The sequence below is a fragment of the Aedes albopictus genome, chromosome 1 (assembly GCF_035046485.1).
Source record: "Aedes albopictus strain Foshan chromosome 1, AalbF5, whole genome shotgun sequence".
Classification (NCBI taxonomy): domain Eukaryota; kingdom Metazoa; phylum Arthropoda; class Insecta; order Diptera; family Culicidae; genus Aedes; species Aedes albopictus.
In genome coordinates, this window is record NC_085136.1 from 297,719,148 (window position 1) to 297,733,320 (window position 14,173).

A 14,173-nucleotide genomic window follows, 5' to 3' on the forward strand; every position below is an offset into this window, starting at 1 on the left:
ATCCCTTCAGAGGTATCTCCAGGATCTTCAAGGATTCTTGCAGAAAACCCTCCAGAGATACCTCAAAAAAGTATCAATGTTTTTTTTTTTCGAGAACTTCCCCAGTACATTTGTCAGCAAACATTTTAAGAGATTTTTGAAGTCCCTTTCGTATTTCTCCAGGAATCGCTCCATGCAATGCTTTCCTTGAAATTATTTTCAAAGCTCCTCCGGAAGTTTCTCATGTTTGTTTCTTTTTTTCTGGGAATGAAAAATGTTGTTTTTTGAAGAGTTTTGTCAAGTATTCTCTCAGCAATTCAATAAAGAATTCCAGAGATAACTTCAAACATTTTTTTTAAGTTTCCTAATTAATTTTTAAAGGTTTTTGAAAAAAAATCGATAAATTTCTAGAAGTAAATCTATAGAAGAAGGTTTATTCAAATTTCTGGAGAAAACACCTGAAGAAATAATGAAGAGGCCTCTGGAGGTGTTTTTAAAGAAATTCTTAAAGGAATTTCAAAATGAATTTAAGCTCTCTAGCAGAGTCCCTGTAGAAATCGCATGAAGTACTCTTAAATGCATCAATAGAAAAATATCTGTAGAAATCTCAGGGAAATTCTCAAAGGAATTTCTTGAGAAACATCATCTTGGATACCACGAGAAACTTTTGCTGGAAGCCCATGAAGTGCTTTTTAATGAATTTTAGAAGAGTACCTGAAGGCAGACGAGCTTGGTGGTCTATAGTGGCGACCGCTTCTGATTCATATGCAGAAGGTCCTGGGTTCAATCCCTGGCTCGTCCCTATCCTCCTACTTTGTATCTTTCTATCTACTTTCTCTCTCACTCTCTCTCTCCTAGCGATCGCTAGAACCCGAAACGGATCGAAAAAAAAAACCGTTTCCCTTCCTTCCAACTTTCATCACAACACAGTGTCAATCTATCATATAACGCCTACAAGTTATGCAACCAAGCGGACAGTGCCGCTTCACAGTAATCTTCACACAATCTATCGCTTTACGCCTGGCACCCTTGCACCAATACATGATCCATGGGCCAAAAACAAACATTTCCCACCAACACACCAACATCTGCATGACCTTGTGCATTCGCAAAGGATTCATCGACCTGATGTGGGCAAGCGATTGCAATCATCACTTCCCTCCCCTTCCTCATTGACCTGCAACCTGACGCAGCAGGCGCCATTGTCGCCTAAAAATACAAGACCACCAACGCTCACACACTGAAGATGCCTGTTAGTCCCAAGCAGCTATCTGATTGGTTCCTTGTGTGAGTGTAGCTGATCTGGCGATACTGGAGTAGCAACTGCGGGCGGTCAATCAAGCTCAAGCTCAAGCACAAGCTCAATTTTAAAAGTGTTCCTGAAGGAATCCCGCAATAACATTTTGGAGAATGCTTTTAAGGTATGCCTGCAGCAACCTCTGGGCGTATTTACAGGGAAATTTCTGTATGAGTAGTTGAAAAAACCGCCTAAATAAACTTCCGGGTCAAAGATCCAAAGAAAAATTGAATTCTTGCGAATTTCTGAAGGAGTTTCAGAAGGAACCCTTGACAATCTATCTAGAAGAATTATTAACCCTCGTCGTGCATTGGGGTCATTATGATCCGTAAACGTGCACTAGGTCAGCGAGGTGAGCGCAAGCTATAGCACGAAGAAGGTTAAAGAAGTTAATGAGGACATATCTGAAGGAAGCATTGAAAGCAAGCCCGTGCACAAGGGGGTGGGGAGGGGGGTGGGGGTGGTTGGGTGTTAACTAATCACCCCCACTCCCCATTACCGACGCCTCATACACCAGGCGCCCCTCCACCTTTTTGCCGAAATTGGGAAAAACCCCTCCCTTGGCGCCACTTCTGTGCACGGGCCTGAATGAAGGAATCTTGAAGATACCTTGGTTAGTTTGACCGAATTCCTGGAGTAATTGCGGAAGGAATCAACAAAAGATTCCTCAAAGCATTTCCTGGACAAATTTATGGAGGAATTTAACAAAAAAAAATGTCAAAACAAATCCAGAGACATTTTTTAAACGATTCCCAAGAAGAATTTGGAAGAATCTTTGAATGAGTTTGTGGAAAATTTTCTATTAAAAATCCTTAGAGAAATTCCTGGAGGAACTTTGAAGTTTTGGCTTTCCGAAGGAAACTCTGAAAGAATTTATGAACGAAACCGTAGATTCTAGTATGAATTTCTGAAAGAATCTACAGAGTAAATTCCAGGGAAACCGAAGCTTTGCTAGAGATATTATTGGATGAATTTCTAGAGAATTAGGGGAATTTAGAAATTCTAAAGAAAATGGGAGAGAGAAATTCCTGAAGCAATCCATGGAAGGTTTTCTGAAAGAATTTTCAAAAGGAGTCTGAAGAAGACTTTCTGAACGGAATTCCTGAAGCATTTTCGAAACAAAGTCAAGTGAGGTTGTGTACAGGAGTTTTGAAAATAATGTTTGTGGTAGTATCTGAAAATTTTGAAGAAAATTTTTAAGGAAGCGATGAACTTTTCCTGCAATAATTCCAGGAATAATCCCTGAAAGATTTATCAGATAAATCTCCGAAGGTATTCCTGGCAGAATTTCTTAAAAGCTCGCTTGAAGATTTTTTAAAGGAACAACTGGAGAAATTTATTCAAGATATCCCGTTTCGGTTTTCTAAATAAATCGATCATTTTTGGAGGAATCTCTAAAATAGTATCTGAAAAAATGACTTGAGGAATCTGAAGAAATTCATGGAGAAATTTCCAAAGCAATCCCTGGAAGAAGTCTGAATATTACAGAGTTTTTTTTTCTCGTGTACGATATAAGATTTATATGAGGCTGAAACAGCATCATGAGCTGTCTTTCGGTTCATTAAAAAAAAGTAAAGATCATGGTATCTCATGGATGGCCACTCAAATCATTAGAATACCAAAATAAAGTGGTTCTCAGAGCCTCCTGAAACTTATTAAACTTCAGCTACTCAGAACCCTCCTGAAATCCTTTGGAGCCCTATGAAATGTACCTGAAATTACCAGTAACCCCATGAAATCCCGTAAACTACCCTCAAATGTCTCTAAAAGACCAGACAACCGAAGTGAACCTGATAAACCTTGATAAGCCTTCGAAGACTCTCTGGACCTGGAACGCCCCTGGAACCACTTAAAAAGACTTCGTGAAAGACCCTTAAACCTCATTGCATCTCTCTAAAACCCCCTGAAATCCCCATCAAACCTTCACAGACGTCTTTAACACTTTTCTGAAATCTCATGAAACTCCCTCAAACGTTCCTGAAACTAAAACGCAACTGAAACGCCTGTGAAACCCTCTGACCTTACCTTAATTGTTCCTGAGTCATGGATGCCAGATGATTTTTTTTGAAAAATCTTTATCGCTCTATTCAAAAACCTGTGGGGGTAAAGTGGACAACTTAAGCATTTTGGTCGTTTCCCGCGAAAATACGGCAAAACCCATCTGCTTTTCCGAGTAACATGGAAGATAATGATATACTCTAGAAATCTTGTAAAAGGTTGCATTTAAAAAATATTGTTTTCTTTGATTATTTTCTTCGCCAAACCGTGCATCATAATAGCGTGAAAAAAATTGGTGGGGGTAAAATGGACAATCGATGGGGTAAAATGAATTTGGGAAAATTTGGGAGAAAAATCTGTATCCCATACAAAAATAGAATGGCCCCTCTAGCAGAAAAATCTGTATTTCATATAAAGCGAAATCTGTATGGAAGCTCAAAAGTGTGTATGATACAGATAAATCTGTATATATGGCATCCCTGTTATCCTGACACACCTCTTGATTAACCTTAAATCTTCGTAAATGCTTCAAAACATACTTAAAACTTAAGAGTCCCTGAAACGTTTCTGACCCTCAGCAGCTCCTCAAACTTCTTCTTGAACCCCTCAAAGCCCCCCAGAATCTCTTCGAAAACCCTTAGATTCCTTTGGAATCGCCATGGAAATTCCCATCTACTCGAGGGCTCAATAAAATAATAAGAGATACGATTGGAATAAGAACAGGCAGGGGAATACAATATCCATCCATGAAGAAAACAATGGGTAAAATAATGAAAATTTCGAGCCATCAACTTCAAGAGCGGACACTTCGAAAAACTTCATCAATATTTTCCATGTCGTAGACAATTTTTTGGGTAATTCGATGTATTTTCAATATTTTAAAAACTAAATCTGCAAAATAAATCTGTTGAAATGAATAAGAACTGGGACCTCAGCCACATACGATACAATGCATATATGCTGCAAACATATAATTTTATATTCATTCATTGTTTGGTCAGAAAAAAAACCTTGCAACAATCAACCTTGTGACAAAACAAAGCTTGTGCTTTAGATTTTTTTTCTACTTTCATTTATGTAATTGATTTTTACTACACATTAAACAAAAAGCTATTCAAAAGCTACACAGCACTTCGTTGTCGGATTCATAACCAAAACGTTATGATATCATAAACCTGGCCTCTTCAACATTTTTATGATATCATGATTACAGTTAATAATATTATGACCTAGACGATGGTTATTGTGAACAATTTTAACCATTTTCATGCCCAGAAGTCATGATTACGAAAAGCGTTATGCGAAGCTTTTCTCGTTTTTAGAAATAAAAAAATCATGACGCTAACTGACGAAACCATAGTTCTGAGTCATGGAATTATGATTCTGATTACTGAAATTATGACTTTAAGTCAAAAAATTGGATTTCGACGTCTCTACACGTTACACAATGCAAACTCTAATAGTATTTTTAAATCTCAGTCAAGGTGAGAGTCGGAAAAGTTGTATATTTTCATACTTGTAATGTTTAAAGTGGTATATGTGTGAGAAATTATGAAATATCAATCAATTATTCCAATAAATTTTCTTTTTTAAACAATGTGTTTCTGTTACAACTACGTGAAGGAAGATTTTATTGAGATACAGGATAAGTTTTTTTTTCACCGAAAAATATATTTTTGGAAGTATGCTAAACATGCAGGAAAAAAATGAATCGAAGACCTTCCAGCACATTATGTTAGCAGAACCGGTCCAACCGATTCGAAAGCCATGATGTCAAAGTCTTGGTCGAAATACCCGATTAAAATAATGCTTACATTTTGTTTTATTCATTTACTTCAATAAAAATTTGAATTCTAAATAGCAATCTCAATCATATGAAATTTTGATTATGTTTCCATGATACTTCGTGATCTTATGCTTCTGCTTGCCATTTTGTGCTACTAAAACATGAATCATAAATAGCAAATTCCAGATTCATGAACTAAGCTCACAGTTTAACATTACATGCTTTATGATTTCATGACCTTTTATGTAAAACGTAACGCTATGGTTGCATTACGGCAAAATGAATCATGCTGTTATGACATCTTCCATGGTGTATTTTCATAACATAAAAGCACAGTTTCCTCGAAATCATGCATCATTTTACCAGTTTGAAGTACCGGATTTTTTTCCCGCGAGTCAGTTAGAAAAATAGTGTCATCTGCTTGGATAAAACATGGCCTACGTCATATTTCGAAGTGGTTCCATGTGTCCTCAGAATGGAACCTATGAATATAGAAAAATCTCCTCTGAGCACAAGCTCTAACCGAAACCCGAAAAATGGATGATCGACCAAGTGATACCAAATGGATTGATGAGGAACAAAGAGCAACAGCATCATGTGCCCTGGGAGAAATGCAGTAGGGCAGCGATCAGTGCCACCAGTGCTAGTGAATGCGATGCACAATATGTATCTTGATAAGAGGGTGATGGAGCATTGATCCATTATTGGGTAGAACTCTCATCCCAAGGAGGTGCTAGGCTTCAGACGAAATGTAGCTGGTGTATAAATAAAGAGCATTACACTGATAGATTTTTAAGGTCGCATTGGAACGTTGTCCAAAAAAAAAATGTTGCCATGTAAATAAAATATCAGGTTTATTTGAATACGAATGGTTTTGCATGTTATTACAATGACTGTACTTTTTTTTGTAAAGATAGCTTTGAAAAGAGTAGACTGCCGATTATGATTTTTTACAGCTTTCTTCCGCCAAATCTGCATTAAAGATGTATTAATTAACCTTCACATACCCGATCCCCGACAACTCATTTTCAAAATGCTGGCATTTCGTCAATTTTCATCCGATTTGTTTGAAGTCGCCCTCAATCGATCATAAATTGGTGCTAGTTTATTACACTCAAATGGCCATGTAATATCCCGAACCATTCCGGAGATATTCCGGGTTGTACTGGGGTCAGGGGATGGGAGAGGTGTCTGTTTTGCCAAATGTCTAAAAGTGATTATTTCGTGTGTTATTGTGTTTGAGAGGCCCCCGCGGAACCTATTTCAGGTGCTCCGGAGCGGGCATATCAGTTGCTACATACTTCAGTTATTTTTTTCTGCCCCATTCTCTCGAAATCATTAAGTTTGATACGTCGCACGGCATGTTTTGGTTGCAATCCAAAAATGTCCCCAATGCCACCCCCGTGGAACCTATGCTAGATGTTCCGGGGTGGCCATATTAGTTGATACAGACTTCAGGGTATCATTTCCGACTCAGGCATTCGAAATCATGAAGTTTGATATGCCGCACGACATGTTTTGGATGAAAACCAGAAGTGTCCCCAATGAAGCCCCCGCGGAACCTGTCACGGTGATCCGGATGGATCAACTTATTCAAATCAGATTATCGCAGTTGTGTTTTATTTTTCGCAATGAAAATTTCGCTGAAAATCGATGGTTCAAACACAATAACATACGAAATAATCATTTTTAGCCATTTCGGTATCCTCCCTGACCCCACTACAATCTGGAATATCTCCGGAATGGTTCGGGATATTGCATGGCCACTTGGATGTAATAAACTTGCACCAGTTTATGATTGATTGAGGGCGACCTTAAAAAAATGGATGAAAGTTGACGAAATACCAACGTTTTGAAAATGAGATGTTGGGGGTCGGGTATGTGAAGGTTAAATGAGGTACCGCTAGATGAATACTTTCATCAAGAAACTAATAACAACCAAGTCGATCGCCAAGCTCGGCCAAATCAATCCAATGTAAACACTAAGTTTCTCGAATCAAATTTCCTCAGATTTCAATCATTTCAATTTAATATTATACCCACCCAAAACCATCCGCGCATGCTGTCGCTTTAAATCATCGCGTCCACCAACTCGCCCAAAGCATTCGGAATCCACCACCACCCCACCCCATTCATCATTGCCTAATTAAATTTTCCACAATTTGAGCAACGAACGCCAAAAATTTCGAGTTTACATCATCAGGCACTTGCACGCATAAAAATAAAAAATAAATATACCCGCTCTTATTCCGGCCACAGCAACTAACCACTCGGCGTGCCGGACGGCGGCGCGGCAGCGTGCCTGGCCGACTGTGTTTTATGAGATTTATCATTAACCCGGGTGCACCCATAAGGAAACTGAGCGAGCAGCCAGCACTGCGCGCGCCTTGGCCGGCCAGCCAAGGAAAAGCGCTTCTCTGCGGCCGAGTGCGCCCGAGTGAGCATCCGAGAAAGAAAAGAGGCCTATTAAGGTGAAATTTTCACCGAAAAGTGACCAACACCGCCCGGTTATGCAATTGTAATAGGTAGTCCAATGTAGAGAGGAAAATAAAATAATGCCTACTACACTGGATGGGTATACTATCTGGGCTCGGGTGGAGGGTCATTACTTCGTGGGACGGAGGAAAAATTCGCCAAAAATGATTGACTGGCTGACAAGCGATAGAGCTTGAATGTCTATCGAAATAGTATGACCGTATTGGAAGCTTGCCTGCATTAACACAAACAAGGTTTGCCCAGGATTTGAGTAAGTGCTGTTTGACAAATTTTCAGGCCAAACATATCTAAAGGTCCAATCTGCAGAAGAGAGGTTCTCTTTGGTTTCCCTGTCTTTCGTTAATATCTCAGCTGTTTATTTGAATTATGATTCTCTCCTTGCATAGAACGATGGTTAAACCAATCGTCTATTGATTTGTACTGCTAAAGTAGTTGAAGAGTGTACCATTACATTGCACTAATTGAAAGAGAAAGTTACCAAAGAGAGCCTTTCAAATGCAGATAGGATCTATTGAAATGTGTAACGGTAGCCCTTTTTTGTTATTTATTATTTGTGTTATTTACTCGTTTATTAATTGTATCTTTATAAAAGAATACAAAATCATATTAAATTCAAGCATGATTTACACGGACGTAGCCGGAGTTTAGACAAAACAGTCAATGAAATCATAGCATACAACTTCGTGAAGTGTAGAAAGGTCAACCGCTACGCAGCGTAGTTGCGTACTGCGTACACTGTAACGAGAATTACTGTTCGTGTTCTCGTTATCTTGCTAGAGAACACCGAAGTAGTTGGCTTTTGAATACTTGGCTTTGTAACGGATTAAGATGGGCAGACAATTCAATTGCGAAAGCAATTTCTTTAACTGAAATCACACGAACATGATTAACGGAGACCGTCGGGCTTCTGTTTCCGGGAGCCATACCGTCGATCCAATCTGAGGAATTACAGAAATATTCTCGTTCACTTTGTCCCAGATCGTGGCAGAAGAAGGATCGTGGTGTAGTGTTTTTTCCGTGGTGTGATTTTGTAAGAAAGTATAAACGTGAAGCGTGCTTTAGTCTGAATTAACCATTTACTGTACCCCCGTTTAGGCCTTGTAAAAGTTAGCTAGTTTTGTGCGGTTGTGAATTGTGCGAGTTGAACTGGAGTTCAAAGGTAAATGACTTGTGTTCGTTGTGTCCCCATATGTGCTAATTGTGTCCTCAAAGCCAAGCGCGCGCTACGGCTTCTGTTTCCAAAAATAGCGTACACCGCACAAAGCAGAAAGCGAAAACAGCGTCCCGCTGCACCACCATACGTCACGCATCCATCTGCGATTTGGTGCCGAAGTTTGCCTGGCGGTTTAGGGCCAGAAGGGAGTAGCGACCGTCACCAACGCACTCCAGGCACGTTTTTATCGGCCATCCAAAGTCTTCGTGTAGTCACGGGCTCGAGAAGGACCTCCTAGAACCTCGTGCGTGACTGTGAAGTCGCGGGTAGCGGTACAAGAAACAGCCCGCTCGCTCGCTCGTCGATTCGTCTACGTCATCGACAACGTCATCGTAGAAAGCTACGAAGCGTAAGCTTCGCAAACCGTGAGTACGTTACAGAAACCTTGCATGCAAGCGTAATTAGCACGGACACTCGAAAGCGCTAGATAGATCTGAACCGCACACGTTAGGGCCAGAAGCAAAAAGGGGGAAAGAAGAAGAAAGGCCGGCCGTCCGGACGAGCAAGAATGCGTAGGTTAACAAATGGTTAGAATAATGAATGCCTAGGTTATCAAATTGTTAGTGTAAATAAATTCGAAAGTTTCACGTTTTTGTTTTCGTAAGACAATGTGTTAGTCAGTGATGTTTAAGAAAGTTTGAAGTACCTTTCACGTTTCGTTAGTTCTGGTTAGTGTCCTTTTGTTGTGTATTCCGTCTTCCAAAACGGAATGGGATTAAAGTGGATGGGGAATCTCTGCCCGTGATGATAACCTGGATAAGGTCGAGTTCTTGGAGTACGGTTGTCTTCCGGGATTCGTTGGTTATGTTCGTGTGAGGAAAGTTATTGAGGTGTAAGATTCTTTCGGGCAAATTGAATAGATGGGTCTGCTTACTTCTTCCTGCGCACTGTTGAGTATTTGGAAGCTGACCTCTTCGGTCAGTATCTAGCCGGGCGTAGAACACGACTAGTGGTCCTCCTAGGAGGTGGCGCATAAGCCACTTGTTTGAAAACTGGCCGGAAGTAGAAAGCAGACTCCAAGCCGCCTCATGGCTGCTACAAATGTTTGGCCTGAAATATATACTGATAGATGTAAAATCTGCAGCTGTGTAATACACCTTTTCATTTCATGGGAAACGTCGCTGTCACATGCCACAAGAGTTCCAAAGTTCTTCAACAACTCTCAACACGTTCACACATTCTCATCAATCATTACCTTGGCACTAAAAACACGAAAATCGGGATCTTTTGCATAAAGTAAGTCAGAGCTTCAATGAGAAAACTTAGTTCGCGAGAACAGGTCTCGCTCCTGGACATTTGAGATAGGGCCAAGGGAGTTTCCAGGAAGTTCCCAGAAAGTCTAAAAAGGGGGTTCCAAGGGGCTTCAGTGGCGTTTCAGAGGATTTCAGGAGTCTTAAGAGCGCTCTGACAGGGTTCGTTGGCGTTTAAATAGAATTACAGAGACTTCAGGAGAGTTTCAATAGAATTACGGGGTTTCAGGGATGATTCAAGGGGTTTTAAGTATGATTAAGAGAGAGAGCTTTAGGACCCTTCAATGGGCGTTTCAAGGGCGTTTTAATGCATTTCAGCGGCATTTCAGAAAAAAAAATCAGTGATTTCCAAGAGTATTTCAGATGATTTCTGGAGGATTTTAAACCCCGAGTGATCACGCTGTTGTACTTAGTACAACACGTTAAAAAAACGCACTTTTGGTACTCCGCATTAGCGAGGTGCTGAAGGAGATGGCCGACCGCGCGAGTTATAGAAGGTTAAACGCGTTCTAAGGGGTATCAAGCGCATTTCATATATATCGCACGGATTTCAATAGCGCGAAGTTGCAATAGGATTATGTGGGTTTTAAGGGCGTTTCGAGGCATTCCAGAGATGCTCAAATGGGTTTATAGGGGGGTTCAAGAACCTTCTAAAGGTATTCAAAAGAGGTTTCAGGGGCATTTTAAGGTCACTTCAATGGGATTTTGGAGGATTCAGGGACATTTAAGACAGTCTGTTGGCATTCCAAGAGGTTTCAAGGGTTTTTGTGGGAGAGTCTCAGGAGCCTACTGAGTTCATTTCAAAGAATTTAAGGAGCGTTTCAAAGCATTTCAGAGCGTTTCAGAGGGTATCAGGATCAGTTAAACAGCATTCAGGAGTATTCAAAAGGATAACGGATATTTCAGGGGCGTTTTGATAGTAATGCAGGGGTTACTGGAGCGTTTCAAGAGGTTTTAAGGGTGATTGAGGATGGGGTGATCACTGGAGCCTTTTAAGGATGTTTCAGGGTTGTTTGAAGACATTTTGGATGCATTTCAAAGAACTTCAGAGGATTCCAGAGGGTTATAGGGGTTTCAGGAACGCAATTAGAACATTCTGAGACGTTCCAGAGGCGTTCGATACCTTCAAGAGGTTGTCGGGAGCGTTGAGGGGGAAGATTCTCGAGTCTTTTTAATATGTTCCAAGTCTTTTGAGGTTCGTTTCAATGTCACGGGAGCTTCAGGAGCCTTCAGAAGGGTTTCAGCAGGTTCGGAAACGTTTAAAGGACGGAAGGTTTCATGATTTCGGGGATTGCAGAGGCATTTCAATGAAATTATAGTTGTTCCAAAGCAATTCATGACATATCAGGGGTGTTTCAAGGGGTTTCAAGGGTTTCTCTGGAGGAGTCTCAGGAAATTTTAAGGATGTCTCAGGGGTGTTTCAAGACGATTCAGCATGTTTCTGGAGGTCTCTGTAGGGACAATCTGAAACGCCCCTGTGGCCCCCTTGAACATCCTGAACGTTACTGAGACCACCAGTTACCCTCCTGAAGTTCCATTGCCTCTCAAGGAACGCACGTAAGACCAGTGATGAGAAATATACTGGAAGAAAAAAGGCTACTGGCTCATGTACTGGATCTACATTAGACATTTTTCCACACGAACATCACATCTTGGGCTTGTTTGAAACTGTTTGAAAAACAATGTCATTAATAATTTTTGTATTTCCGTCTTTTTTCCTTGACACAGTTTCCAAACGCGAGGACGGCAGTACGTGGGCACAACGGCCATTGAGACTTAAGACCCCCTGCAGCGCTTCGAAAAACCACCTGGAATCCCCGAGACTCCCTTGAGAGCCCCTGAAAGGCGCTCGAGACCTTCAGGAACCCCTGAGACACCCTGCGATGCTCTTGAGACCTCCAGGTACCCTCTTTAAACCTCCTGAGATACCCCGCACCCTAAACACGATCGCATATGCTGTTAAATAGACTGCTAAAGTGGAGTTGATTTGCGGACTTTTTACACTCGGTCAAATGGAAGCATGTCCTCACATGGCCTCCATTTTAGCATCTCATCTTCTCATCTTCATATTCGATTTCGTGTTAGCTGAGCTATAAGTCCCCCTAAACCGCACCTGAGAACCTCTGAACCGCCCCCGAGTGCCCAAGGGAGGGGTTTTGGGGGTTAAATCCCTCTCTTTGTCTCACTTTCATATACTACCTCCGCATTTTACCGTGAATACGCATAACCCCTCCCTTTCCGTCTTTTCTGTGCGCAAGCCTGCCTCCTGGTACCCCCTGATACCTCCTGAAGCGCCACTTAGACATCCTTGTTCCCCTCTAAAACTCATCTGAGACCCCCTAAAACGCTACTCAGACTCCTTGAAATCCCCCTGAAATCCCCTGAGGCCTCCTGAAAAGTTCCTGAGATATCCAAGTACTCCCTGAATTCCTATGGAACGCTCACATGACCACCAGTTACTCCTTCACCCCCTAAAACGTTCCTGGTACACCACGACACACCCTCAGGCCCCTAAAAAGCCACCGAAACCCACTGAAGCGCTTCTTAGACCTCCTGGTGCCCCCTAAAACACATCTAAGACCACTAGGAACTCCCTGAAGCCCATATAAAACCCACAGAAACACCCCTGATCCTCTCCTTAGACCTCCAGATACCGCCCTGAAACCCCCTGGGACCACTTTAAACACCCATGAGACTCCCTTTAACGTCCCTGAGGTCCCTTGGAACCCCCTTGAGATCCCATGAAGCCACTTGAAACGCTGCTGAGATCTCCTATATAGTCCCTGAGGTCCTTAGAAACACTTGAAACCCATGAAACTCACTGGGACCTCTTGAAACACCCCTTTCAAAAGTATTTCTCTCGAGATTCATTTGTCATTTGGATTTGTGCTGGATTTTTTCTTATATTTCCTATACTTCCTAAACTTGCCTTAAGAAGTCCCAGAGACTTCCCTTAATAGATTTGTTATAACATTCCTCAAAGAATTTCACGGAGTCTCCTTCAAGGTTGACCATCTGTTTAAAAGATATCTACCGATATTGCTTTACTGATTTCTCTCTAGCATTTCTCGGCTTCTCTTTAAGGATTCCTACAGGATTCTGTCAAGAAATTATCCAAAAACTATTTCTGGACTCCCGTTAAGGATTCCCTCGGGATTATTCCATTGATTCCTACCGGGATTCTTAGTAGAATTTCTTCCGGTATTTGTTCAGAGAATTCTCCCGGAACTCCTACAGGATCATCAGGGATTATTCCCGAGATTCTTTCTGGAATTCTTTGCAGGTTATTTCCAAGATTGGTGGGTTTTATCCCGAGCTTTCTCACAGCATTCTTTCCGAAATTTATGATTTATACTGGGGTTTGGGAATAACGATTGGTGGGAGTTCGGCTTCGCAGTCTACAGTTCTCTAGAATGGCCGTTTAGGGCTCGTCCCTACGTTTTGCCAATTGTTCATGGGAAAAATTATGAATATCGTTCACCGTCTAATGTACTTTTGCTAATAAAGTCATCGTGTTATGATGTGGTAGGATGTACATATGATTATTTTTTTGTGTAAAATTTGTCCATTTACATTTTATAATCACTGTTTTAATTTTGCACTTTTTGTATGGAGTGGACGCCAATCGGTCCAGTAGTTTCCGAATCCATAAGGGTCAGACAGACAGACAGACTGAAATTCATTTTATATTTATCGATACTACTCTTCGATTCTCTCTTAAGAAATGATTCTTAAGAAACTGAAAATCAAATCCAGATATTACTATACACAGTAGGGACCAGAATTTGACGATAGTATAATAGTTGTGCTGAAATAGAATTTGGCAAAATAATCAGATGCTGAGAACTCAAGATTAAGGCGCCATTAGACTATTTCTCATTGTGCCAAATATATGCCATTGAAATCCGACATTCACCCAAAGTTGCTGTGATTCACGTTGTTTTGGTCATTTGATGGGATTGTTAGGCCAAATATTTGTCATATCTAATAGGACCTTCACAAATCCTTGAAATAACTTCTCAAGAAATAATTTACGCCCGCCATCGAGCAACCGAAACTGCACCGCGCTCGCGCTCTATACAACGAGCGAGGTTTTTATGGTTCAGCACGCGTGCTGAAGAATTAAGGTTTGAAATGAAAAAGGCTTCCGTATC